This window comes from Phoenix dactylifera, chromosome 1 (assembly GCF_051530095.1).
Source record: "Phoenix dactylifera cultivar Ajwa chromosome 1, Ajwa_hap1_PhDact_Kaust_v1.1, whole genome shotgun sequence".
Classification (NCBI taxonomy): Eukaryota; Viridiplantae; Streptophyta; class Magnoliopsida; order Arecales; family Arecaceae; genus Phoenix; species Phoenix dactylifera.
The window spans coordinates 121691-148899 of record NC_143190.1 but is presented as its reverse complement, the minus strand read 5'-3'; the positions used below and the strand labels follow the sequence as shown (position 1 = coordinate 148899).

The following is a 27209-nucleotide window of genomic DNA, read 5'->3' as shown; positions in this document are numbered from 1 at the left end:
GGGATTGGGTGAGTGTGAACACGGGGTAGGGGTGAAGTGGTTTTGGGGTTTTGGTGGAGAGGAAATGGGGGACGCCGGTGGTGAAGAAGAGTGGGGTGGGGGGGGAGTACACGGTGGCCAGCGGCATCCGCCGTGGGTGGCGACGGATTTAAGCGGCAGCAGCGGCAGAGGATGGCAGCGGCGTCATTGGCGGAGGCGAAGGGCAGAGCAAGGTGGAGGTGGCATTGCGCGGCGGGGTGGTGGCATTGGAGGATGAAACTGATGGAGGCAGAGGAGAACGGTCGCGGAGGGGAGCAGCGGCACAACCCGGGGCTTCGGTGGCACGAGCTTCGACGGCACGGAGACGCTTGGGCTTCAGCGGCACAGTGAAGGTGGTGAGACAGCGACGAGCGGCGGAGCACGGCGGCATCGGGTGGCAGTGAAAAGAGGATGCGTCGGCGGGTGGCGGTGTCGACCGGGGTGTCGATCGGAGGGGAGGAATAGGTACTCTTCGCTTTTTTTTTTATAACTCGGATCTGGTTGGATTCGGGTTGTCGGGCGTGACCCGCTTCGATAACCTGTTAATTTCTCCCGTGCAACGCACATGCATTTTTTTCCAACTGAATTCGGGCTAGAAGATGGTGGGTTAACGGGTTTGGTTCTTACCCGTTAGTCTGGTTTTCTTCAACCTTCCAATGGTTTTAGGAGAGCGCTTTGAGCTTCACGATGCTAGCGGCGGCCGGGGCTCTGGGACCTGCGGCGATGGGCGGCAACCGATCATGGACTCCGACCGGCGATGCTTCCGGTGATGCGTCACCGACAGGGTCCTCTTCGGGTGGATGCACGCACGGATTTGAGGAGAGCCGGACCCTACGACTCTCTGTAGCGATGGAGTAGGCGATAGGGCGGCGCGGCAAGGGGCGGCCGATCACAATAGCGAGCGGCTCTTCTCTGGGTGGTGCGGCACGAGCGACGGGACGACGAACCGGGCTTTCTTGGTTCCTCACGGTCGGCGTGGCTGGCGCGGTCGATCCGGCGGTGGTGGCGCGAGGTGCAGCTAGCGGCGGTCGGCGGTGGCGGGACGACCGCAAGGGGTGTTACGTGGCGGAGGCGAGTGGGGGTGAGGGTGGCCGCGGGTGTGATGGCGGGTGGAACGAACTGAGGCAGGGGCTTGAAGAGGTTGCACGAGCCGTTGAAGAAGGGAGGGTTGTGTTGTGTGGGCCGGATGAGATGGGGTGGGATCGGGAGTTATGGGCAAGGGGGTGGGTGCATGGCGAAGGAGGCGCCGGTCCCCTTTTCCCTTTTTTTCGTGTGGAAGCTGAGAGAGAGGAAAGAGAGAAGGGGAATAAGAAATTGGATCGTGGCTTTAGCAGCAGGGGAAAGGGGGTGGGTGCATGGCGAAGGAGGCGCCGGTCCCCTTTTCCCTTTTTTTCGTGTGAAAGCTGAGAGAGAGGAAAGAGAGAAAGGGAATAAGAAACTGGATCGTGGCTTTAGCAGTAGGGGCAAAGCCGGGCTGCTCTGATACCAAGCTGATGGCGGAGGAGGCGCCGTCGCCGGGGGAACCAGCGCCGGTGGTGGGGCCGCCTCCCCAGCTGCCGAAGTTGGTGCCGTCGTCGGGGGAACCAGCGGCAGGCCGCTCCTCACCATTCTCGGAGTTACCCCCTCTCCCTCGTCGCCGGCCAGGGACAACCGTGCGAGCGCTGTCCCAGAGGGAGGAGGGCTTTGGGCCCTCGTGCCGCAGCGGTCACGGCGCCACCTCCGCCTTCCCTCCACCGAAGAGGAAGAAGATGAGGCTGCCTCGGGTTTCTGGCGGCCCGACCCATCCTTCTTCGGCCTAGATCCCACGTGTGCCCCGGGTGGGCTTCTGGCCCTCTTCAGCAGGCGTAGGCCCAAAGCCAGCTCCGCCCTCGACCTTCCCAACTGGCCTTCACTCCAATTGCTCCTGAAGCTCCCAAGTCGCCGACTGAGCCACTCCTCCCTGGCGATCTCCTCCGGGAGAGCTTGGACGGCTTCTACCAGTCCTCCAGATCTGCTAGCGGAGATTCAGGTTAGTTCTGCCTTCCCCCATATGCACTCCCAGGGGAGTTTTTACTTTTCTCACAAGACCAAAAAAACAAAACAACGCAGCAATGGCGTAGGTAGAACATGGCGAGTCTCCGATGCTTTCGGGCACTCAAGAGAAATAGGAGAAAGAAAAATAAAAAATAATCCTACCATTGCATCGGAGACTCGCCAAGCTCCTCACCATTCTCGGAGTGAGGAGAATGGAGACTCCACAGATCTGGAGACTAGCCCAGATCTGTGGTACGCCTTGGCCCACAATAGAGACTTGTTGAGAACAAAGCTGTGCACAACTGCGTTCCAGTTGGGGCTTTCTTACCTTGCGCCGCCGCCGTTCCTTCCCCTTCCTCTTCAAATCGCATCGCGTTGGTGGGTCATCTTGGGGCTCCATCCTGCATCTTTTCCTTCGTTCTCTTTCTCATTTTCTCTCTATCGGCTCAGGTGCCTTATGGCGGTTGACATCCTCGCACTGCAGGGTTCTTTTAACAAACACATACCAGGCTCGCCCCATTGTTTCTTTTCGGAAATCTAGCCAAATATTCAGTTGTCGGACGAAAACCTTAAATCAATAAATAGTTTTGAATTCTTCATGTTTCTTTTCCTTCCTCTTCGTCATTTTTTTCTCTCTTTTTCGTTCATGTTGCCGTGGTTAAGAAAACTATCCTCTGGCAGTGCTGAGGAGAGTCGGGGTCAAGGGAGTGGAGGTAAGGAAGCCGGAGCAGCTGAATAACGTGGACGCCCTCATCATCCCCGGTGGCGAGAGCACCACCATGGCCAAGCTCGCCGATTGCCACAACCTCATCTGTGGCTTTTTATCCCTTGCGATCTCCCTAGTTTCAATAAACCTCTTTCAGCAAAAAGGAAAACAAGAAAATTTGTCTGCTTTTTCCCCCCTTAATCCCTCTTTACTTGTTTTGAGGAGGTTACTGGTCGGTTATTGTTTAAATGCCTTTATGCATATGTTTCTTTAATCTAGCGCACTTTTTCATTTTGTCTTCTCCTTCTAAATTCTTGTCTATGCTTGAAACTAATGTGCAAACAAGAAACATGCTGCTTTTGTTGATATATGCCTCCGTTTTACTCACAGGCTCCCCTTTATCAATCTGTTCTTGTATTTTCTCTTTTTCTTTTTCTTTTTCTGCAGCGTGGCAATGCAACATCTCATCACATATGTTATAGACATGAAACTTGACCTTTCTATTCTCTTCTAGAGACAAGTAGTTCCAGTTCGCATCATCCATTAGAAACGTGATGTGTTGGAAGTTGATATGCAAGTGGGAAGCAGTTGCTTTGTTATCGTTTCCATTGCAGTCATCTCTGTTTCATTCTTGATCTACATGTGTGCCTTGGCATATGTAGTGATGTTTTAACCTTTTAGTCTCTGCTTTCCTCTTAACCTCCTGTCTATTGAAATGCTATTGTTGGCGAGCATCCCAATCACATAATGTATTAGGGAAGTACCATGAGAATACAACTGTATTAGAAATTGTTACTCGCACATTATATTGACTTTTGTAGTTTCAATTTTCTGAATATGCGCCTGGAAAGTGATGTCTCTATGGAGTCCTCCAATTACCATTATGTTTCCATGTTGATCTTTCTAACTAGTTGAGGTACCCTTGTTGTGTTAGTATTGCTGGATTCTCCTGAATGAACTAATGGGGAATCAAAAAGAGGCCCAAAATCCGAAATGCCAATGTTTTAAAAATCCTTTAGATCTTATATTCTTTACTACCTCTAAACCCACTTGACTACTCCAAAGAAAAAAATGGAAGAACATATATAGAAAACACAGCTAAAATAACTTCGATACATATGGGCTTAAAGTTCAGATAAATTAATTTTGTGTTTATTTTGGTCAAACTAATATGATTTATAACCATGGTCTGCTGAATCGACCAGCATCGGTACGGTATGGCTATTGAAATCGTTTCCGACCCGTACGGTACGACTATTGAAATCGATTCCGACCCAATCTGGTCAGAACCGATCAGTTCATGGCCTGTACCGGTGCGAACCGGCTCGGTTCCCACCGGTATATACCCGTACCGATGCGAACCGAGCCGGTTCGCACTGGTACGGGGTGTTCTTCACGAAAGACAGTGCGTGGTTAAAACCACGCACTAAGTGCCATGCGTTGTGGCACTTTCTCTGGCTCGTTTTCTATTTCGATAGAATGGATGAACATTACAACTGCTCAATGATTACATAATGTTATAGTTTTGCAGCTTCAGAGCTTTGAAACTATTCTGTCAGTGCCTAAGCTTGCAGAGAAAGAAGGGGGTCCTGATAGCTTCCGTGGAGTGTTTATACGTGCCCCAGCCATCCTATAAGCAGGATCGGATGTTGAAGTACTAGCTGATTGTTCTGTTCCTTCTGATGATGTAAGGACTATAATATCTGCTGATGAAGGCAAGAAAGTTTGTGTCTGTACCTTCGCTTCATTCAAATTCTGAAAGAAGGTGGTTGAGCAATTTTCAAGCGTCTTCAAGAGCTCTACCAACCCCTTGAGGAGTGAAATAATCTTGGCAAAGAAGAGAAGAGCAATCTACAAAGCGATAACTATACTCTTACCTCTTCTTTTAGTGCATAATTGTATCACTTGCTCATTTAGGAGCTTTAAATTTCTTCTCTATTTCTCTTTGTAAGGTTTGTTGGTGAGCCCCTAAAACCAACGGTTAGGTTTAATTGGTGATCCCGTAAAACCAATTGTAGGATTTTGGATTGTGAGTCCGGTAAAACAATCTAACTATAATCCGAGGGATTATAGTGAATTTCCAAGGAAATGCTTGGGGAGTGGACGTAGGTGCCTTGGGGTGCACCAAACCACTATAGCTCTTTTGTATTTGCATTGTGTTTATTTTGCTTCCACTACACTTATATGCTCTAACACAAGCCAAAACAATTTACCCATCTATCAACTTAATTAAGGTCTTAAAAATTTAGAAAACCTAATTCACCCCTCCTCTTGGGTTGTTATCTTGGGCAACAAGTGGTATCAAAGCAGATGCTCTAGTATTAATTGTTGATCTCACGATCAAGAGCCAAAGATCATGACAACTCAAATGGGTAGCTCTCTATCCGAGGGACAATCAACAAATAAACTACCCCTATTTAATGGCACGAATTACATCTATTGGAAAGCAAGAATGAGGATATTTATACAAGCACTAGACTTTGATATATGGGGAATCATAGTGGAAGGACCACACACACCTACCACTAGTATAGATGACATTGTCATCCCTAAGCCACAAAAGAAATGGGATGATAATGATAAGAGGATGGCTCAATTTAATGCCAAAGCCATGAATGTCCTTTATTGCTCGCTTGATGCAAATGAGTTTAACAGAATATCAACATGTAATTCAGCTAAGAAAATTTGGGATAGATTAGAAGTTACACATAAAGGCACAAATCAAGTTAAAGAATCCAAGATAAATATGCTAGTACACAAATACGAACTATTTAAAATGAAACATTCTGAAAGTATAACTGAAATGTTTACAAGATTCACCGACATAATCAATGGTTTCAAAAGCTTAGGCAAATCTTATTCTAACTCTAAATTGGTGCGCAAAATTCTCAGGTCTCTACCGCGTATGTGGGAGGCCAAGGTGACTGTAATTCAAAAGGCCAAGAACCTCAATATATTTCAGCTAGAAGGCTTCTAGGGTCACTCATGACCTATGAGCTGACAATGAAGCAAAACTTTGAAGAAGTCAAGAAAAAGAAGACAATTGCCTTCAAGTTCACAATCCCTAAAGAGAACAGTGAGTCAGATGAGTCCGATGATGAAGAGGGGTATGATGAAGAGGAAGTAACGATGCTTGCCAAGAAATTCAGAAAATTTATAAGAAATAAGAAAGGACTTCACAAAAGAAAGCCATTCTCCAAAGGCAGCATTAGCAAAGAAAAGAGTAAGGACAAAGAAAAGAAAAGGAAAGTGCCCATCTGTTATGAATGCAATAAGCTCGGGCACTTCAAAATAGATTGACCACAATTAAAATGGATAGCAAGAAAACTCAAGAAGAAAGCTCTCATGGCTGAATGGAGTGAGAGTGAGGGATCAAGCTCAGAAGAGGAAGATCAGTAACATACAGCTCAAATGTGCTTCATGGCAAACGACGATCAGGTAGATGCTGAACTTGATTGTGATTTTATAATAGATGAATTGCATGATGCTTTTCTAGACCTAATGGAAGAACACAAGAAACTAATTCACAAAAATAAAATGTTAAAAAATGAAAATCAGACTCTTATGGAAGAAAAATTAAAACTATCTAATAATCATGAAACTTTAAGTAAGAAATTAACTCATGAAACTGAAAAATTAATTAAAGAAAATAGTGAGCTAAAGAGAGATGTTGAAAAATATAAATCTTTGGTAGATAAATTCACACTTAGCTCAACAAAATTGAATATGATCTTAGGTAGTCAAAGAGCCGTTTACAATAAAGTAGGATTAGGTTATAGAACAAATAGTAAACAAAAATGTCTAAAGAACTTGTTTGTTAAATCCAAAAATGAAAACATAATATGTTATTGTTGTAACAAAATAGGACATAAAGCCTATGAATGTGATTTTAGAAAACTTAACTATAACAATAAATTAAATGAAAAAGGCACACCAAGATTTAAAAAAAATTTGGGTTCCAAAAGGAACTATAACTACTAACTTTAAAAGACCCAATATAGTTTGGGTACCTAAAATGGATCCTTGATTTTGCTTGCAGGTATGTCTTACAACCAATAAGAAGAATCGACTATGGTATCTAGATAGTAGTTGTTCAAGACATATGACTGGTGATAAGGATCAATTCATCACCGTGGAATCTAAAGATGGTAGAGTGGTAACCTTTGGTGACAACGACAAAGGTCACACATTATTGGAAAGGATAAAATCCATATCACTCCATCTATATTTATAGATAATATTTTATTGGTTGATGGTCTAAAACATAACTTGCTAAGCATAAGTCAAGTTTGTGACAAAGGTTTTGAAGTTTCTTTCAAATCTTCAGCATGTATAATCACTAGTTCCAAAGACAACAGTATTGTACTCATAGGACATAGGCATGGAAACATTTACATTGTAGACCTTGATGATCTAGCCAAGAAGAATGGATTATGCCTAATTGCCAATGAGGATAAGATAAGCAATTATCAACAAAGTTATTAAGTTAATGAAAAAAGGCACCTTAGAAATGAATCATGCGAACATAACTGTATGTGGGATCATATAGTTGAACAAAGCAAATGTCAATCATTACACAACGCTATAGGGGCGTTTGGTAACCCCAACAGGATCACCACGGTGATCTAAGATCCTCGGTGATCTGAGATGGGGTGATTTGATCCCCAGTGATCTAAAATCAATATATCTGGTAGGCTATGGTCCAGTGATTAAAAATTCTCGAATATCCATGAGTAACTTGTTTGGTATGGTGCGGGGATCCAAGATCACCGACCACATAATACCACAAATACCCCTGATATATCTTACATGAATTCTTTTATGTATTTTTAATTCTTATGAATCAAAAATGTAAGTCAATATGCTAATTCCTATAATAGCTCCATAATTTTGTCACATATTCTACTTTTAGTAGCCCTTATCATATATTTATTAATCATATAAAATATATTATAATAAAATATTAATATATTTATCAATATATTAATTATTAATATATTCTATAAATATATATCTATTACTCCTATAAATTATTAATCTTATAAAAATATGTTATTTTTCATTATAGAATTAATAGTTTTATTTATACTTATAATAGATTTTTTAATACTAATAATTATTTTGATTAGGAAAATAAGGTAAACAGGAGTAATATATTAAATATTTTCATTATATAAATATAAAATATAATAATATATTTCTACTATAATTTAAAATTATCCTTCAATAATAATAGGATAATAATATGATTAGTAATATATTATAATATAATATATATATCATTGATATAATATATAATATCAACATAATATTATATATATATAACATTGACATAATATATTGATGGTATATTGATATATCAATTTTTCTGTTAAATTGAGGGGTATTTTTGTCTTTAAGTTTCAACCTAGGATCACTGCCATGGGGTGATCTTGGATTTTCGACCTCAAGGACGGGTATCCCATCACCGAATTGGACAGTGATTTGAGGAGTGGAGGTGATTTAGGATCACCGCCACGTAGGATCACCGTGGTGCAATAAAATGCGGTGATTTCATCACCTCCACCCACATCACCCTTGATCCTGGGACGATCATTCCATACCAAACGCCCTCTATATGTTGCATTAGACTACCCAAACAAGTGATCATAATTATAACCTTGCAACCAATATATTAATTAGATGCTAGCAACCAAAATCTTTTACCAAGGATGACACAACTCAATGATTGACATACTAGGACTCAATACTTATACCGGTAGGTTATTAGTAATGGTACAAATTAGTATAGTAATATACTAAAGCATAGTATGACTATTGGTTCCAGCACAGCAAAAGTGTTCATGAGCCGCACAGCCCACCCGATCCACTCAAGCTTGGAACATTTCGGATGGGCCTGAGCTTGAATTTTTAGCCCGACAAACCAGGTCATGCCTAAAATATGAGCCTGCCTATTAAATAGGTTGGGCTCGAGTTTAGATTAGCCCAGTTAGATGCGGATCTTATAAAAATATAATACATATCACAAATGGATGCCCTAGCCCACCATTAGATCATAGATTTAGGTGTTCAACATCAATTGAGGGCATCTCCTCACCAAGACAACGCCTCTGGCCATCGAGCATCGTCCAACGGCCTCTCGATTTTGTCAACGACCCCAACTGTTGTATTTGAGGTTGTAGCAGTCCTCGGTGCTAGGATCTATCCACTTCAACTGCTTCCCACTTTCTTACAGGATCAACAACTAAGGATTGGTGGGGCCTTCAGAAAGGAGGTGCAGACCATAGGTGCCAAAGGAGGCATAGACTTAAGGTAAAATCCCAGAGCATCGCATCTTGAGAAGCAAGTGAAACGAGGTCCTCACATACCACCAGGGCTAGCCCGAGCCTTAGGCAACCGAGGCGGTCGCCTAAGGCCTCGGCCCAAAGGAAGGCCTCCAGGAGGCAAAGAGAAGATAACCATAGAAGGAAGGGAGAAGGCAAAAAGTCATCGACTTGCGATGAAATAAAGAGAGGAGAGGAGAGAACGAGATTGAGAGAGAGAGAGCGGGGGGAGGAAGGTTTCTTGCCTTGTTTTCTGTGTCTGACTGTGACCAAAAGGAAGCAAAGGCCCCATATAAAATGGGAACAGGAGCTGGCTATGAGTCTTCCCCCTTGATGGAAGGGAGGTGGAGAGTTTCCTGGCTTGCAGAGGGGCAATTTGGGAAGTTGGGGACAATAGTTTTGTTTTGGGTGGAGAGAAAGAGAGAGGAGGGATTTGGTTGGCTTGATACACATGTTTGAAGCCACTCTTATCTTTCATCCCTTCTCTTTTTTGGTTTTGGTCTTGGTTTTCCTTCCCTCACATTACTCCTGATCCAGCTGGGCCATCAGCAAGAAAGATAGGGGGATTGGAGATGGACTTCTTGGAGGGTGGAGATTCTTTTAATTTTCTCCTCTCTGTTTCTTCTCCCCTCTTGGGTGGTAGAGAGAGAAAAGGAGGGAGAAGGGGGGGGGGGGGTTGAATGGCTGTTGTGCTGTGATGTTGCAGTTGCTGGTTGGGTACTCACTTGAAGGGGAGATGGTGGGATGGGACTTTTATTAATTAGATGGAGTGAATTTCCCATAATGCCCGTACTTTCTCTCATAGAGAGGTCCCTTTCTGGACAAATTCTTTCCTTCGCCTTGACCATGAAGTGCCATGGGATAACCTTTTCCTATTCTGCTATTGCTTGACATGGTAAGCATTATCTCAGTTATTTAATCAGTTTCATGGGCCCTTCTTTTAGAGTAATTACTTTTCCGTGCTTCCATTTAAGAATTATATTAAACTGAAGAGGTTTCTTGTCTATCTTTGTTAGATTCATGTATCTTTGTTGAAATAGCGTACTTGACAACTATCTATTTCCATATCATTTTTTTAAGTATTTTGTACTTATTAAAATTTTTTATTATTAAAAAAAAAAAGGCTTCATTCACTGAATTAGCCTTAGGCCTCCAAATGTATTGGGCCGCCCCTGCACACCACCCCTCCCTCCGCGATAGTGAGTCCTCCCTCACCGTCATCCGCTCCGGTGTCATCACCCTCCAACCCTTCCTTTGTCGTGCTCACCAGGAGATCATCGACCCCCATCGCCTCATCCAGTCCCATACCCTCTAACTCTCCAAACGCCGACCCCCATCTCCTCCAATCCTCTACCCACGTCCACCTCTCTAGCAATCTCTATGACCTCATGTCCCACCTTGTCTACCACTTCAACCTTGCTAGAGATGCCAACATGATTGCAAGATCGAGCTCCACTCGAGGAGTGCGGCCTTGCCAACATCTCCACCATCGAAAATGAGATATGATGGCTCTTCGAGACCAGCAACAGGCTCCAATCCGAGACCATGAAGACCTCCTGGAGACTTAAGGCACAAACAAGATGGCGGAAGCCCAAGGTCTGGCCCAAAGCCGAGTAAGTACCGAGCTCAAGTCTAGAAAGTAGGCCCAGAGGCCAGGCCAAGTAGGGTGTGGATCCGACTTATTTTAGTTATATCCTAGACTTAGCTCGACTTGAACCCAACCTGGCCCACCTGTTGAACAGATCTATTAGGAACATACCATGTGTTGGTATAATAATGAACTAAGGTGTGTGATAGACCTAGTACCTTACTAATATGGTACAACCAATACGCATCAGTCCACAAATATTGTACTCTAATTCTTGAAGCAACTGCTTTGAAATCTCTTTGGAATCTTGTACCCATATTCATTCTCTCTTTCTTTTTTTTTTGAGAGAGAGAGAGCTCTACTTCCTTGCTTCCATACCTGAATTCACTCCAATACTCGCTCACTCAAAATTGCGAATTAGGCACTCCAAGATTATCTTAATGAGGAGGTATATATTATGATCATATCCATTGGTCTCCAACTTCAGAAAAAGTCCAGCAAGCTATGCAAGCACATTTATGGACTTAACTAATCTCCTCGTCTTTCTTTTGGCTGCATTACCCGTGTGGCATACTCCAAAGGTTTTACTATATATGCTTAGGACTTAAGGTTCGCCATTTCAGTACCAGACACCGTAGCAATACCATCCTTTGACAATATTGGTATGCGATATGATACAGTAAGGTTCAGTCCACCGAATGTTGGTATGATATCGTACAGCATACCAATTTGGTACCAATACGGTACAATACATCATGTATGGTACAATACCGATCAGTACAGCAAATCTTGCTTAGAGTTCGTATTGTCTTTGTCCATTCCCATAAAGAACGGACTATTAATGTTTTTTGTTTATGTTTCATGATGGTAAGTGGTATAACTCATTTAAAGTCGGCCTGGAACACCAGTTAACCTTGGATATATCTGGCTGTCATGGCAGGAATCACAAATTTTATACTCAATTTTATTTTTGGACCATGAAGATAGGTAGGTCTTAAGAAGCAGTGCTGCTTGAAGTATACAGACAAAAATTGACAGGCTTGTTTATCTATATGATGATAGTTTTCTAGAAGTGTTCTTGCAAGTGCCATTAAAATCAATTCAAGTAAAACTACTTTAGTCATGATATTGGATATTAAAGCAATTGCTTTACAGCATTCATCAATCACATATCAATTTAAGAGTTCCAGTTCCTTCGAGGAAATTAATAAGTTGTTATAACAACTCCAATATATCAATGGGAACAAAAGTAAGCAAGAAAGCAATTTGAAGTTTGAACTTCAACATATTAGCTGTATAGAGGTAAATGGACATATGATTGCACAATATGGCATTCTTAACCTATTATGTAAGCTCCAAAATAGTCTAGATGGAGGCGACAAACTGAAAGCAGAGAGAAACCAGAATCTAAGCCTACAAAGGAAAATCATGGCAGCAAAGAACAAAGACTGCAAATACCTCCACTTTGGCAAACTCCGCAACAGCCTTCTTAGCCTGAGCTGCCTCCTTGTACCTCAAGAAACAATACCCTTTGTTCTTTCCTGTTTGTCCATCCATCATCATCCGCACCTCCACAATCTCTCCAACCTTCCCAAACACCGTTCTTATGTCTTCCTCCTTCGCATCTCTATCCAGCCCTCCAATGAAGATCTCCGTCTTCCTCTGCCATTGCCGCTCTGATATCCCTGCTTCCTCATCTCTAGGAGCAGCTGCCGTTGCCGCCTCCACTCCCTCTCCCCCATCCCGTTCTGCTGGAAGATTCTTGTTCTCCTCTCTAGAATCAAGATTCTCCGTCTCCATTGCATCCTTCTGCCGAGCAGGAGCCTCGCTAGCTGCCGCATCAGAACTAGGATTTTCGGATTCAGGCTGCTGGGCAGGGAATTCTTCTGCTGCTGCCGCCGGTAAGTCTCCTGCTGCTTCTTGGGCTTTCTCCTCCTCTTTGGCCGCAGGCGATGCCTTTGGAACTCTTTTCTTGATGATCTTCTTCTTCACCACCTTTACCACCCAGGTGGTCTTTCTGGTGGGTTTCGTGGCAGTTTCCAGGGGTCCCACCGCAGGAGTTTTCGATGCCGCAGGTTCAGAGACCTCCATGGAAACATTCTCCGGCGCGACGGCGGGTTCTGCCGTGGGGGTTTCAGCGGCAGCCGGTCCGGACGCCTCCGGAGTGGCCTCGGATTCAAAGGCCTGCATAGAGACATTCTCCGGCGAAACGGCGGGTCCGCAGTGGGGGTTTCAGCGGCAGACGGTCCGGAGGCCCCCGGAGTGGCCTCGAGGGGGCGGCCGGCTTGGAGGCCGGAGTTTCAGTGGAGGCGGGTTCCGGAGTGGTGGCGGGCTCCATCACGGGGGTTTCAGCGTCGGCCGGCGTAGGGGGTAAATTGGGAGGTGGGGGTCTCGATGGCCATGGAGGAGGGAGGGGAGACTTCGGAGACGGGCGTTTCGGCAGCGGCGGCAGCGGGGGATTTGGATTTGGGGGTGGATTTGCGGACAGTTTTGACGACTTGTCTCTTGGGAGCCATTGGGACGGGAGAGATTTCTAGGGTTCCGAACGGAGAAGGGAATGAAGGGGATGAAGAGGGGAAATTACCGAAAGGGGGTTGGTTTTGTTGCCCGTTTAGCCCCTGGAGGCCCGCAGAAGACCGGATCAGGATGCACGAAGCCTTTCCCACACATGATAAGGTAGAAAGCCACCTGGGTGAGAACGGGAGTACGCGGTAGCCAGACCACATTTCGAATTTGCGTTAAATGAACTCACGTGCGTGGGAACGGGAGAGCGATGAGATGAGATTAGAGGCTTTGAAAGCGGCATGATGGTTTGGTTTGTTGACATTCGCACATGCAGATCAAGATGCGATGATGAATGAATAGTGGATAGAACGCTATAGACAGGAGGCATAGAACTATCTGGTGGTAGGCGTTTGTTATGACCGGGCTGCTTGATCAAATGAGGGTTTCATAAAGTGGTCAAAATAGTTTGACATGCGTACATCATGATTATTAGATTAATTGGAATCTATATGTCTTGTTTAAAAATCATTCATCGACTTCATATTAGACCTTAAAAAAAAGGTTTTTACACGAATATCCTCATAAATATCAAATTTTGAATGAATACCCTTCTAAAAGTAATATTTGCATGTATACCCTCATAAAACACTAATTTTGTTATTTTGTCTTTTTTTTATCCTTGTTTTTGCATGTACCCACACCATCTAAGGCCGTTAAAAAATTAGCGGTTTCAAATTAAAATGACTGACATACCCTTAATAGATGATGTGCAAAAGAAAATATATATATAAGGTGATCACGATGGAAGACAAAAAAGTAATTTCAAAATTCTAAGAACATCAACCCATCCCTCTAACTAAGCAGTGTTGTAGTCTTGTATTCTTAACCCATGAGGAACGTGTGCCGGGTTATAAGTACTTCCGAATCTCTCACTGAAGCTCTGACTTTGAAAAGTGTCCTCTGGCTGTTAATACGACTCCGTCTAACTAAGCAGTATTGTAGTCTTATATTCTCAACCCATGAGGAATGTGCATCGAGTTATAAGCACTCCCGGATCTCTGTCTGAGGCCCATCTGAAAGGTAGGACGTTGTGAAAACAAGCACTTTCTTGAGTCAACCCCTAAAGATCATAAGTTGACCTATGAATAAGTTGAGTCGAACCCAAAATGGCCGCAGATAGAATACAAATAGCAATAAAAGCTAGCACTTTCACAAGTCAACCTTAGTGATCACAAGTTTAGAGTTTAGGGTTTAAAGTTTAGGATTTAGGGTTTAGAATTCAGGATTTAGGATTTAGGGTTCAAGATTTAGGATTTAGGGTTTAGAGTTTTAAGGTTAACAATTTTAGGATTTAGGGTTAAGAATTTTTGGGTTTAGGGATTAGGGTTTGAAATTTCGGATTTCAGATTTTGAATTTTGGATTTCGGGTTTAGAATTTCAGGTCTCGGATCTCAGATTTCGGATCTCATGTTTCGGATCTCGCATTTCGGGTTTCGAGTTTCGGGTTCAGGATTTTGGATCTCGGGTTTCGAATTTAGCGTTCAGGATTTAGGGTTCAGGGTTTAGGGGTTCAGGGTTAGGAGTTCAGGTTTAGGGGTTCAGGGTTTTGGGGTTTAGGATTTTGGGGTTCAGGGTTAGGGGTTCAGGGTTTGGGTTTCAGGATTTCGAGTTTTAGGATTTAGGGGTTTAGGGTTTAGGGTTTTAGGATTTAGGGTTAGGGCTTAGGGTTCAGGGTTTAGAGGTTAGGGTTTAAGGTTTAGGGCTTAGTGTTTAGGGCTTAGGATTCAGGGTTCAGGGCTCAGAATTCAAGGCTCAGGGTTCAGGGCTTACGGTTTATGGTTCAAGGTTCAGGATTCAGGGTTCAGGGTTCAGGGTTCAGGGTTTGGTGTTCGGGGTTCGGGGCTCAAGGGTTCAAGGGTTCAAGATATAGGGTTCAGGGTTCAAGGGTTCAGGGTTCAGATGTTCAGGGTTTAGAGTTCAGGGTTTAGAGTTCAGGGATTCAGGGTTCAGAGTTCAGGGATTCAGGGTTTAGGATTTAGGATATAGGGTTTGAGGGGTTTAGAGTTTTAGGGATTTAGGGTTTAGGGTTTAGAATTTAGGTTTTAAAGTTTTTGGTTTTTAGATTTAAGGCTTAGGGTTTAGGGCATAGGGTCTAGGGTTTAGGGTATAGGGTCTAGGGTCTTAGAGTCTAGGGTTTTAGGGTCTAGGGTTAAGGGTTCAGGGTCTAGGGTTAAGGGTTTAGAGTCTAGGGTTTAATGGTTTAAGGGTTCAGGGTTTAAGGGTTCAGGGTTTGGGGTTCAGGGTTAGGGGTTCAGGGTTTAGGGGTTCAGGGGTTTAGGGGTTCGGGGTTTTGGGTTTCGATTTTTGTTTTGGGTTTTTGGGGTTTTGGGGTTTGGGTTTTGGGTTTTGGGGTTTTGGGTTTTGGGGGTTTTCGGGGTTTTGGGTTTAGGGTTTGGGTTTGGGTTTTCGGGGTTTCGAGGTTGGGGTTATCGGGGTTTCGGGGGTTCGGGGGTTCGGGGTTCGGGGGTTCGGGGGTTTTCGGGGGTTCGGGGGTTCGGGGTTCGGGGGTCGGGGGTCTCGGGTCCGGGGTCCGGGGTCCCGGGGCCCGGGGTCCTAGATCCGGATTTAGGGTTTAGGGTTTATGGTGTTTAGGGTTTATGGTTTAGGGTCTATGATATAGGGTTTATGGTTTATGGTTTAGGGTTTAGGGTTTAGGGTTTGGGGTTTTGGGTTTTGGGTTTTGGGGTTTTCGGGTTTATGGGGTTTTGGGGTTTATGGTTTGGGATTTGGGGTTTGTGATTAGAGCACAAAAGTAAAATTTTCATACTATCTTAATTAGTATTATAGCTAATCTTTATAAATAAAATTAATTAATTAATGTGTTATTTATGTTTGAGTGCAAGTAATTCAAGAGACCCAATAACGCTGGGTTTCAGCCCAATGCCCGGCAGCTCAAGCTCCACAAATTCCCCAATGTCCGTGATGAGGCGACTCAACAGTTCCTAACCTAAAATTCCCATGCATTCACATCAACGGCCTGAAGCAAGTGATTTCCCAACGTTTTCAAGCGTTTCCGAGCAGGCATCTCAACTCCCCAAGCTCTTTGACTCAAAGCAAAACTTCCCAAAAGCCATCCACAAATCCAACCGTCCGTGAGGAGCTTCCCAACGTTCGTCATCCCCAAGCCGCGTCTCATCCTGAGTAAATTCCAGCCAAGGAGTCTTCTCAACGCCCCAACGGTCATCTACGTTTCCTTCATTCCATCGTCCGTGGCTTCCAACGAACAGACAACGCTCCAATCTCATCTTCCCAACCGACTGTGGATCTCCCAAGCATCGTGGCATCTCATCAGCGTCCTTCCGTCTCCCCTGTTTCTTCCCAGCTCATCCACGCGTTCCAGCAGAAGAGTCCCAAGCGATTCGACTTCATTCATCCCGTGTTTCAAGCAACCGGATCATCTCCAAGCCACGTCTCATCCGTGGGTCTTGCATTCAAATCCAACATCAATGTCTGCAGCTTCTAAAAATTCTGCAACGTTCCCAGCCGAAGAGTTCCAAGCCGTGTCTCATCTGCTCCCAACAGCTACCAAATCGTCCACATTCGAAGCTCCCCATTCGTTCGGTTTATCCTAGCAGCGTTCTAGCTTCTTCAACATGCTGTAAGAAGGAGCCAAGCGAGCAAGGTTGGGACGGATCCAGGTAGAGGCGAGAAGAGGATTCCATTCATTTAACCACAGCCGACGGAAGAGGAGGAAGCCATCTGGTGAGGAGGAGAGGCCTTTCATTCCTTTTTGGGAACCGACTACATCCTGGGGAGGAAGGAGGGGAGACGGAACAAGGGGGAGAGGCGACGAAGGAAGGAGCCAAGATTTATCATCCATTCGGTAGAGGATTTCCATTCAAAACCATTCGGGAAGAGAGAGAAGTTCCCTGTGAAGGAGCCATTCGGACAGAGTACTCTGTTTTCTTGAATAGGAAGGAAAAAAAAAAGGATTTATGTTTTATTTTTGTTATTCTTTGCTAATCCTTTTTATAAAAATGCTTCCATGTCATATGAGTAGCTAAACCTCTTTTAGCTAAGGCTAGGGAAAAGCCTAGCATTTTCTTCATGTATTTCCTTTAATCATCAATGGGATTTTAATGTTTTTGATTTGATTTATGGTGCAGTAGATTGATAGAAATTATTTCAAACTTATATATTTTCTTTGATTTGTTATTTCCTCCGGGTATAACAGATGCTTAGAAATCCCTGTAGTTTAAAATAGAATTACTGTAATGTTGCCCATAAAACTAAATCTATTTTATTATGATTAATAGGTGATTTTAAGAAAAGCATGATGAAGTGCTAGGCTGAATCCTGATGCCTTAGTTATATTTTTGTCAATCCGAATATTATTCAGCCTTTAGTTTTTGTTTACTGTCAAATCCCTGTGGATTCGACCTCGGACTCACCGAGAATATTACTTTGCTACACCCTATACTTGGGGTATTCTACATTTAATTTCTCTTTTTAAAAAAAGCAAGATTAAAACCGTAGCAAGTTTTTGGCGCCGTTGCCGGGAATTTGCAACGTGCGAACGAGAACAAGGCTGCAAATTTCAATTTTTAATTTCTAGTTCTTCAATTTTTCTTTATCTTTAACACGGCTGAAATTTCAAATCTTTTCAGATTCAAGGGCGACACAAAGCAGGACCAGTAACGAGGAAGATCAAGATCACATTTTTGGATTCCCGAAGTGAACGAACTCCGGCCATGAGCATTTTAATTAATTTTCCTGTTTTGTTCATATTAGTTCTATTTTTCCTAGATTAGAATTTTACTCTTGTTTAAAAAAAAATAAAACAAAAAATTATTAATTAAAATAATAAAAAATAAAAAAATATTTAGCTAGTTTGTTTGATCAACTATTCAAATGCAATTTAATGTCATGATATAAAATATTAAAAATCTTCTTGATTGTTGCATATAGTATAAAGCATTTGCATAAAATAAATCTAAGGGCCGAACCCATTAAAAAGATAAGGTCGGGATTTCATCACTCGTCCTTAGCCCAAAAATCACCCCAGTGCATAAATATCCTAAGCTTAATTAAAATCAACTAGACGTTGGCCCCTAAGGATATTCGAGCTCAATAGGACGAAGACCACTGAAAGTTGCACCAATTTCGCTCTATGGCCCGGGTCGATGTCTAGGCAAGCTTTGTCCCTCTAAGTGATTGAAGGGAGACAGTTTCTGTTCGAGGAAAGTGGGTTTTAAGTGGGACCTTTGCTACACGCATCGTGACCCCTCCACTTACCTGGGAGCTTACCTGGTCGACTAAGGTTACTAGACCGGATTGGAGGCTTAGGTGTCCTCTTCAAACCAGTTAGGAGCTGTCTAGAATTTTTAGGAAAACCTTAGAAATTGTTGAGTGATGTTTTAATGCATGTTTAATTTTAATTAAATTTTTGTTTTATAGTATTAGGGTGTTTGTTTTTTAAAAAAAAATTAATATATATATATATATAGTTTATGCTGTTGTGGGAGAGAGATAAAACGAATAGATTATTTCGAGTTGAATCAAGAGAAAAATTTAATTGTTCAAAATTCAAATAATCAAATGGAAGATAATGGTAGTAATCAGGGAGATAATGAATTTCAAGATGACTTACCTATTAGAACGCTTCGTGATTATCTACAACCCACTAGGACCAGTACCCCATCCTGTATGGTTATTCCTACTACTGCGGGAGCTTTTGACATGAAACTAGGAATAATCCAATTACTCCCAAAGTTTCACGGACTTGATTCTGAAAGTCCCTATTTGCATCTGAAAGAATATGATGAAGTGTGTTCAACACTTCATTTCAATGATGTCACTGAAGAGGTAGTTAAACTTAAGTTATTTTCTTTTTCTTTAAAGGAGAAAAGCTAAGTCATGGTCACACTCCTTAAGGCCTAGGACCACAGCTACCCGGCAAGAAATGACAAGAGAATTTTTAAAGAAATTCTTCCCAACACATAAAACAAACACACTTAGAAGAAATATCATGAACTTCGCACAAAAAGATGGAGAAATATTTTTTCAGTGTTGGGAAAGATTTAAGGACCTTCTGCTTGCTTGCCCACATCATGGATATGAAATTTGGAGGGTCATTAGTTTCTTTTATGATGGTTTGTCCTCCAATATGAGACAATTTGTAGAAATGATGTGTAACGGCGAATTCATGAGTAAGGAACCAAATGAAGCCTGGGATTATTTTGATCTTTTAGCAGAAAATGCACAAGCTTGGGATACAACAGATAAAAATGAAAAATCTAAAATAGCACCAAATGCAAAAGGAGGCATATATCTTATTAAAGATGATAATGATGTCAATGTAAAAATTGCTAATCTGACTAGAAAGGTTGAAGCCATGGAATTAAGCAAGGCCAATATAGGAAAAGCACAAACTATTGTTGAAAGTATATGTGGAATTTGCGAGAGTAATGCACATGTGACCAAGGATTGTCCTACAATCCCTGCTTTTCAAGTATTGCATGATCAAGCAAATTTCACCAATACTTATAAAAGACCATTTCCAGAAACATATAATCCTAATTGGCGAAACCATCCTAACTTTAGTTGGAGACATGGACCCACTGCCAATGAATCTCAAGAAAATTCTGTTCCTACTCCTTATGTGCCACCACATAGGAAATCCCTTGAAGATATTTTGCAAACCTTCATGCAAGGGCAGACTCAGATAAATCAGAATACAATGCAATCACTCCAAGAACTTAAAAATTCTGTAGGTAGAATTGAGGCTCAACTCAATGTTAGGAAAAAAGGGACATTTCCAGCCCAACCTCAATCTAACCCAAAGGGTCAACATGAGGTCCATGAAGCAAGTTCATCCCAACCAAAATTTGAACAAGTTAAGTTTGTCACAACCCTTCGTAGCGGAAAAAGAATTAACAAAGAAATTTCGACAAAAGATGACAAACCTGAAAAATCTATTGAAAAGAAGGATAAAAATGATAATGAACAAAATGATTCAATACCCCATCACAAGATAGTTGCTCCATTCCCTCAGCGCTTGCTTGCAGCTAAAAAGAAAATACCTGACCAAGAAATTCTGGATATCTTTAAACAAGTAAAGATTAACATTCCTTTATTAGATACCATTAAGCAGATCCCATCTTATGCCAAATTTTTAAAAGATCTTTGAACCATAAAGCGAAAGCTTTATGTACAAAAGAAAGCTTTTCTAACTGAACAGGTGAGTGCTATTCTCAAACACAGTACCCCACCTAAGTATAAAGATCCTGGTTGTCCTACCATATCTTGCATCATAGGAAACTTCAGGATACAACGAGCCCTTCTTGATTTAGGTGCAAGTGTTAACTTACTGCCCTATTCAGTTTATGAACAATTAGGACTTGATGAACTAAAACCCACCAAGGTTACTCTCCAACTTGCTGATCGATCTATAAAGATACCAAGAGGAGTAGTCGAGGATGTACTTGTCCAAATTGATAAATTCTATTTTTCAGTCGACTTCATAGTATTAGATACCCAGCCTGTCATGAATTGTACCACTCCAATACCTGTCATCTTAGGCCGCCCATTTCTAGCTACTTCCAATGCTTTGATCAACTGTCGAAATGGAATAATGAAAATGTCATTCGGAAATATGACTATAGATTTTAATATATTTAACATTTGCAAACAACCCGATAATGACAACGAAAATGATGAAATTCATGGAGTTAATCTGATCGACTCCATTGTAGAAGATGCTCTTGTCCCATCTCTTTCTTCTGATCCGTTAGAAACATGCCTAACTCATTTTGGAAATACAGAGATAAACCAAAACTTTAGAGAAATCAGTGCTATATTAGATTCAGCTCCTTTGTTGGATACAGATAGGTGAAAATCTCGTTTTGAAGAATTGCTCCTACGCAACAATAGTCCTCTACCATCTAGTATTCAAGCACCTAAACTTGAGCTAAAACCTTTGCCATCTGAGCTCAAGTACGCATACCTTGGTCAAGAAGAGACTTTTCTTGTGATCATATCATCCCAACTCGAACAAAGTCAAGAATTAAAATTGTTAGAAATTCTCAAAGAGCATAAGGGAGCAATAGGGTGGACAATTGCTGATATCAAGGGAATTAGTCCCTCAATTTGCACTCATAGAATCCACCTAGAAGCTGATGCCAAACCTTCTTGTCAACCTCAACGTCGATTGAACCCAAACATGAAGGATGTGCTTAGGGCAGAAACTTCTGGATGCGGGAATGATTTACCCAATTTTAGATAGTAAATGGGTAAGTCCAACCCAAGTGGTCCCGAAAAAATCTGGTGTTACTGTAGTCAAAAATGCCAACAATGAATTAGTTCCAACTAGGGTCCCCACTAGTTGGCGTGTATGCATTGACTATAGGAAACTTAATTCTGTCACTAGGAAGGATCACTTTCCTCTACCTTTTATTGATCAAATCTTAGAAAGGTTGGCAGGTCATAAATATTATTGCTTCCTAGATGGCTATTTCGGTTATAACCAAATTGCAATTGATCTTGAAGATCAGGAAAAGACCACTTTTACATGTCCTTTTGGCACATTTGCTTATAAGAGAATGCCATTTGGGTTATGTAATGCTCCTGCAACCTTCCAAAGATGCATGCTCAGTATTTTCTCTGACATGGTTGAGCACTTTTTAGAAATCTTCATGGATGATTTTTCGGTTTTCGGCTCCTCTTTTGAAAACTGTGGGACAGAGATAGTGGCAGTGGCATAGAGAGTCACGGAAGTAGAAACTACATCAGTTGTTGGCCCAATTTCTCTTCTTTCTTTTCACACGGGCAACATAGGGGAATAAAAAAGACCATGAACCAGGGTCCGCCGTACCGGTACCGGTCGGCGTACCGGTGGCCGGCCGGACTGGTATGGTACCGGTCCGGTCCGGTACGTACCGGCTGGTACCGGTCCCGTACCGGCCGGTACGCGGTGGTTTCAAAAACCACAGCGCGCGGCGCTGTGGTTCTAAAAAAAAAAAAAATCGTACCGGTGCGAACCGGCCGGTACGGGCTCCGAACCGGCCGGTTCGGATAAAAAACCGGAAATACCGGTTTTTTATCCGTTCCGGTACCGGTCCACGGCCGGACCGGTACGTACCGGCCCGTACCGGCCGGTACGGACCGGTACGGCATTCCATGCCATGAACATTTGTCAAAAATGGAAAAAAATGGAAGATTATCTCCTTTTTTTTACAAAGGAGGACAAAGAAGTCGAGAATCTGACTTTCAGGTTTTCTCGATTTTGTCATCTACTATACCCGGTGGTGAAATCAGAGCTGGTAGAGCGGCCCTCGGTCCGGGGTAGGTCTATAATCAAATCGGTCAAAAATCGGTATAGGAATAGTCAGTCAGTAGTAGTTAGTTTAGCTATTCCTGTCTTCAGTGAAGCTATCTCTATGCGGTTTCGCCTACAAGGCCTCTAAAATGAACGAGAAGAGCGGTTTTTTAGATTATAAGGTGGAGCGCAGTTTGGTAAGTAAGCATACTCCATTTTTGTATGGTTCTTGTGTCGTAACGGCACCCTTCGTTTCGTTTGTAGTGCAGAAGGGATATATTTTCGATACGAACTCATTGGTTGGATCGGACAGGGAACTTCTATAAAAGATCTTTCCACTCATTCATCATACTCAAAGTCAAAGTCACGGCATGGGGGGTGAGATTCGCTTTCCGGGAGTCGATAAATGGTCGCCCCCCGTCCTTTCTTTCTCTCGGTCCGGTAGCGAGTAGCTTTCCTTATGAACCGATAGCCCTAGAGGAACGAGCCCACTAGCCGGAAGGAAAGCAAACTGAAAGCTCTACTGACGAGCGTCCCTAACTTGACTTGCCCGAAAGTGGAGCGATTTCCTGACTCAAAAGCCGAAAAAAACTCCATGGACTCGCTCGAACTTGGTGTAAGGGAAGGGCTAAAAGCAGGTGGAAGAGCTATAAGTAGGGAACAAGTCCTAAGGAAAGATAGTACCGAACCCGACCTATCCGGAAGAAATGATCCCATCGATTCTAATTCTCAAGCTGAAGCATCAAAAATGAGTACTTCTGAGAGAGCTACCTTTGCTGATGACAAAGACAGGGGCAAGGATCTTGTGGAAATGTCCCACCAACAAATAGAAAGAAGGTTAGCCCGAGAAAGCACCGTCGGTAGCGAGCCAATTTCTTTCTTTTTCGCTGAAGGTTAAAAAAACAAAAAAGTAGGAAAAATAGGTAGAAAAGATGTAATAGAGTGTAGGCAAGTTTTCAAGCGAAAGAGGGAGTAATGAAAACCACATTCCAAGAGAGCATTTCAAAATATTTGCATCAACATGATAACCCTCAGGAATATCATGTGGAGGAATTAAAGGAAAAATACTTACTCTTGGATTGGATTGCTTGTCAACTATGTTTCGGGAGACCAATAAAAACAAGGCAAATGTTTCTTTATGGAAAACCTAGCACTCAGAAAACTCTCATATTCTCTTTTTTAGCAAAAGTATTAAGAATTTATTTTGCAAGTGCTAGGAGAAATGACTTTACAGAGGCAATTCCCCTATATTAACGATGAATAAGCCCCTGTAAAGTTTACGGAATTTGATGGAGCTCAGTTGGATGTGCAGACAAGAAAATCCTGGGAGCAAGCAGCAAGCGGGGGAGAGTCAAGTAAAGTACAACACAGGACTTACGGGGTGGGGCGCGCCAAAGCAACCCGGGACCCACGGAGGGGTCACTGGGGAAGTGCTTTCTGCGCGGGTGCGTGGGAAGCACTTCATTCTTCAATTTATTCCCCCCTTTGAGGGGGGGTAACTCCGGAGTGAAAGAGGTAAGGGAGAAGGCGTTGGTGACAAAGCCATCTCGTCCGTCAATTAACGATGAATAAGCCGTCACTCACTAGAAGGGCGAGGCAATCCTTCCATCTCCAATCATGTGGGGGATGTAAAGACCAAAGTCAAAGTACTGACCCAAACGGGGTATGGATATACATAGAGGAAGCTAGCAGCACGTTAGAAATCCACTTTTCTAAATAGCTACCCGCCGAAAGGAATACAAACAAGCATTGAACCGTAAAGTGGTTCGACTGACGGGGAATAAGGAGACATTCATCTGTATTGTTAGAACAGATCAACGGAAGCATATCGTGCCACCGGGGGTGACGGGAGCGCGCCGTACTGTATGAAGGAAGGCAAGATAGCTACCAATGCCATGAACGTTTCGTATAGCGGAGTAGTTTGACAGACAAGCTCTCGCTAACACTTCCTCTTCGTAAATCTGGTACCAATCAACCTTTTCTTTCATTTTGGAAAGAAAAAGCCCCTCAAAATGTTGACTACCTATTCTTTTGTGATCTTTTTTTGCTTTTGCCGTCTGTCGGAGATTCTCTCTCGAGATTTCTCCCCAAGTTATAGGATTTTCGTCTTCCTTAAGCACATACTCACAAATCGTCCCCCATGACTTATGGAACAAAACGTAAATTTGAGCACCCCCGAATTCAGGGAAAGCTTCCCTGAATTTAGACGTTGCGGTATACCTACTAGCATTCTAGTTTAGAATGCCAACGTGATAATGAAAGCCCCCGGATTCATGTTTTTCTTTTTCTACGGCTATGCCCCTACACAAAAAAATGGATTTCACCCTATCTATTACCGTTTTAGGAGAAACACGTCGATCTTAATTCGGCGTAAGAGTCATATGCGACGTTCTGATAGAATCATTGAAAGTATTTATGGATTCCCGCACGGTCGTCCATCGGCTTGACCACAGTACGGATTACCGGATCGATAGACTTAAGACACGACCCTGCACTGAGATAGTTACATTACTAACATTTTGAATTCACTGCATCTGATTGATTTCGGGCTGATCCGGGGGCTAGCTCGGCTACTGATAGAGGAAAAAGCGGGAAGGGTTTCCAGGTGGAGCCAATCATCACAAAGATTTGGGAGTTGGTCTTGATGCTGAGTTGCATGTTCACAGAAATGTAAACCTTGTAGTTCTAACTCTTTTTACCAATAAAGGATACTGAGAGAAAGAAGGTGGATAGGAATGTTCCAACTGAAAGAGATGAATAAGAAGAGCACCCGGCAACTATATTCTTGATCGAGAATGAGCAGCGACTTAACCATAGGAACAGAATCAAAGAGGCGAGTCAAGGTAAACAGAGTATAAAGGTTTGTATTGATATGGGACCTATGGATGATCGCTGTGAGTTGGAAGAAAATGTTAATCCATTATTTATTTAACAAACATAAATAATCAAAAAATTGAAATTAAATCATGTTTTTGCATGTTTTTTGTTGAAAAAAGAGTCGGAGAATGTAAAAATTAAAACATTTTTGGTTGATTTATGATAGAATAATAAACATCTAAAAATGTCGGAGAATAAGATGCTAGTGTCGGAGGTACCCTAGGAAACATGTCGGAGTTCCGCCTAAGGAAAAATCTGTAAAGCCGAGCGGAATTCTGAGGTTCTCTGCCGCCCCTTCTTGAAAGAAAACAACTCAAAAGAGTCTTCCCATTCAAGCACTACTTGTAGCTACCTATCCCGACAACTACTAAACGCTATGAAAGTTATATAACTGCTCTATAGCTAGAAAGCGTGCTCCTCCTATACTATATTATATAGAAAGCGGCTGGAAAAGCCATACAACTGTTATGCCTGCAATGAACCTGCTATGAAAACGATACACCTGTTCTACTGACCTGTGGCTCTACCATTTGACAGGATTTATCCCGGTAACCTAGCTCGCTTCGCCGCATTCGGAAGGAGAAAGGTTTGTTCTCTAATGTGATATATAAAAAAGTCCGACGGGCAGGGACTCAACAATGCTTTCCTGCGGAATGAAAGGCCTAAAACGCATACCAAACACCTGACGGAATAAACAGCCCTGACTCTTAGACCAATTCAGGCAACCTCACCGAATCGAAGAAAAAAGGCTCCATTCTTCAACCCTACTTAGACAAGGGGATACTAATATATTTAAGGGACTTTATCAGGGGTTGGACCATTTAAGGCTAGTCTTAATTCGGTGTGAGGAGAAGAATCTAATCTTAAACTGGGAAAAGTGCCATTTCATGGTAACTAGGGGAATTGTTCTCGGGCACGTCATTTCATCTGAAGGAATTGAAGTAGACAAGGCTAAAATTGACTTAATTGCTAACTTACCCAACCCAAAAACTATCAAAGATATACGCTCATTTTTGGGTCATGCAGGATTTTATAGAAGATTCATTAAAGATTTTAGCTCAATATCTAAACCCTTATGTAATCTCCTTCAAAAGGAAACCCAATTTGCGTGGTCTGAAGAATGTCAAAAAGCTTTTGATAAACTTAAAAGCTTGCTGACCTCTGCTCCCATCATGCAACCACCTGACTGGTCGCTTCCTTTTGAAATCATGTGTGATGCTAGTGAATATGCAGTTGGGGTAGTTCTAGGGCAAAGAAAAGAAAGGAAGCCTTATGTTATCTACTATGCAAGTAAGACTTTAAATAGTGCACAAAAGAATTACACCACTACGGAAAAGAAACTACTCGCCGTAGTATTTGCACTAGACAAATTTAGGTCTTACTTGATTGGATCCAAAATCATTATTTACACTGACCACGCTGCCCTTAAGTACCTTCTTTCAAAAAAGGATGCTAAGGCGCGTTTGCTTAAGTGGATCCTTCTGCTCCAAGAATTTTTTCTAGAAATAAGAGATAAAAAGGGGGTAGAGAATGTAGTAGCTGATCACTTGTCCCGTCTCACTCTTCCAGATTCCATAGACAATTCACCCATAAGAGACACTTTCCCTGATGAGCAACTCTTTGAGATCACGTCGTCACCCTGGTTTGCAGACATTGCAAATTTTCTTGTCACGGGTGAACTCCCGATTCATTGGAATAAACAGGACAAAAGAAAATTTCTGACCGAAATAAAAAATTTCTTCTGGGATGATCCTTATCTTTTCAAATACTGCCCAGACCAAATTATTAGGAGATGTGTACCTAATGACGAATTTATTAGTGTCATTTCCTTTTGTCATTCTGAAGCTTGCGGTGGTCATTTCT

General features: G+C 42.6%; 1 protein-coding gene and 1 non-coding gene across 2 annotated transcripts in view; both read right to left on the bottom strand.

The window, feature by feature from the left end:
* Window positions 1-27209, bottom strand: part of LOC108510701 (putative histone acetyltransferase HAC-like 1) — a 43960-nt gene that overhangs the window by 7351 nt on the left and 9400 nt on the right. The gene's annotated exons all lie outside the window — the stretch shown is intronic.
* LOC120104145 (small nucleolar RNA R71) lies at window positions 19164-19270 on the bottom strand. Its single transcript, XR_005506598.1, has one exon. It is a non-coding gene; the product is annotated as a small nucleolar RNA R71 (small nucleolar RNA).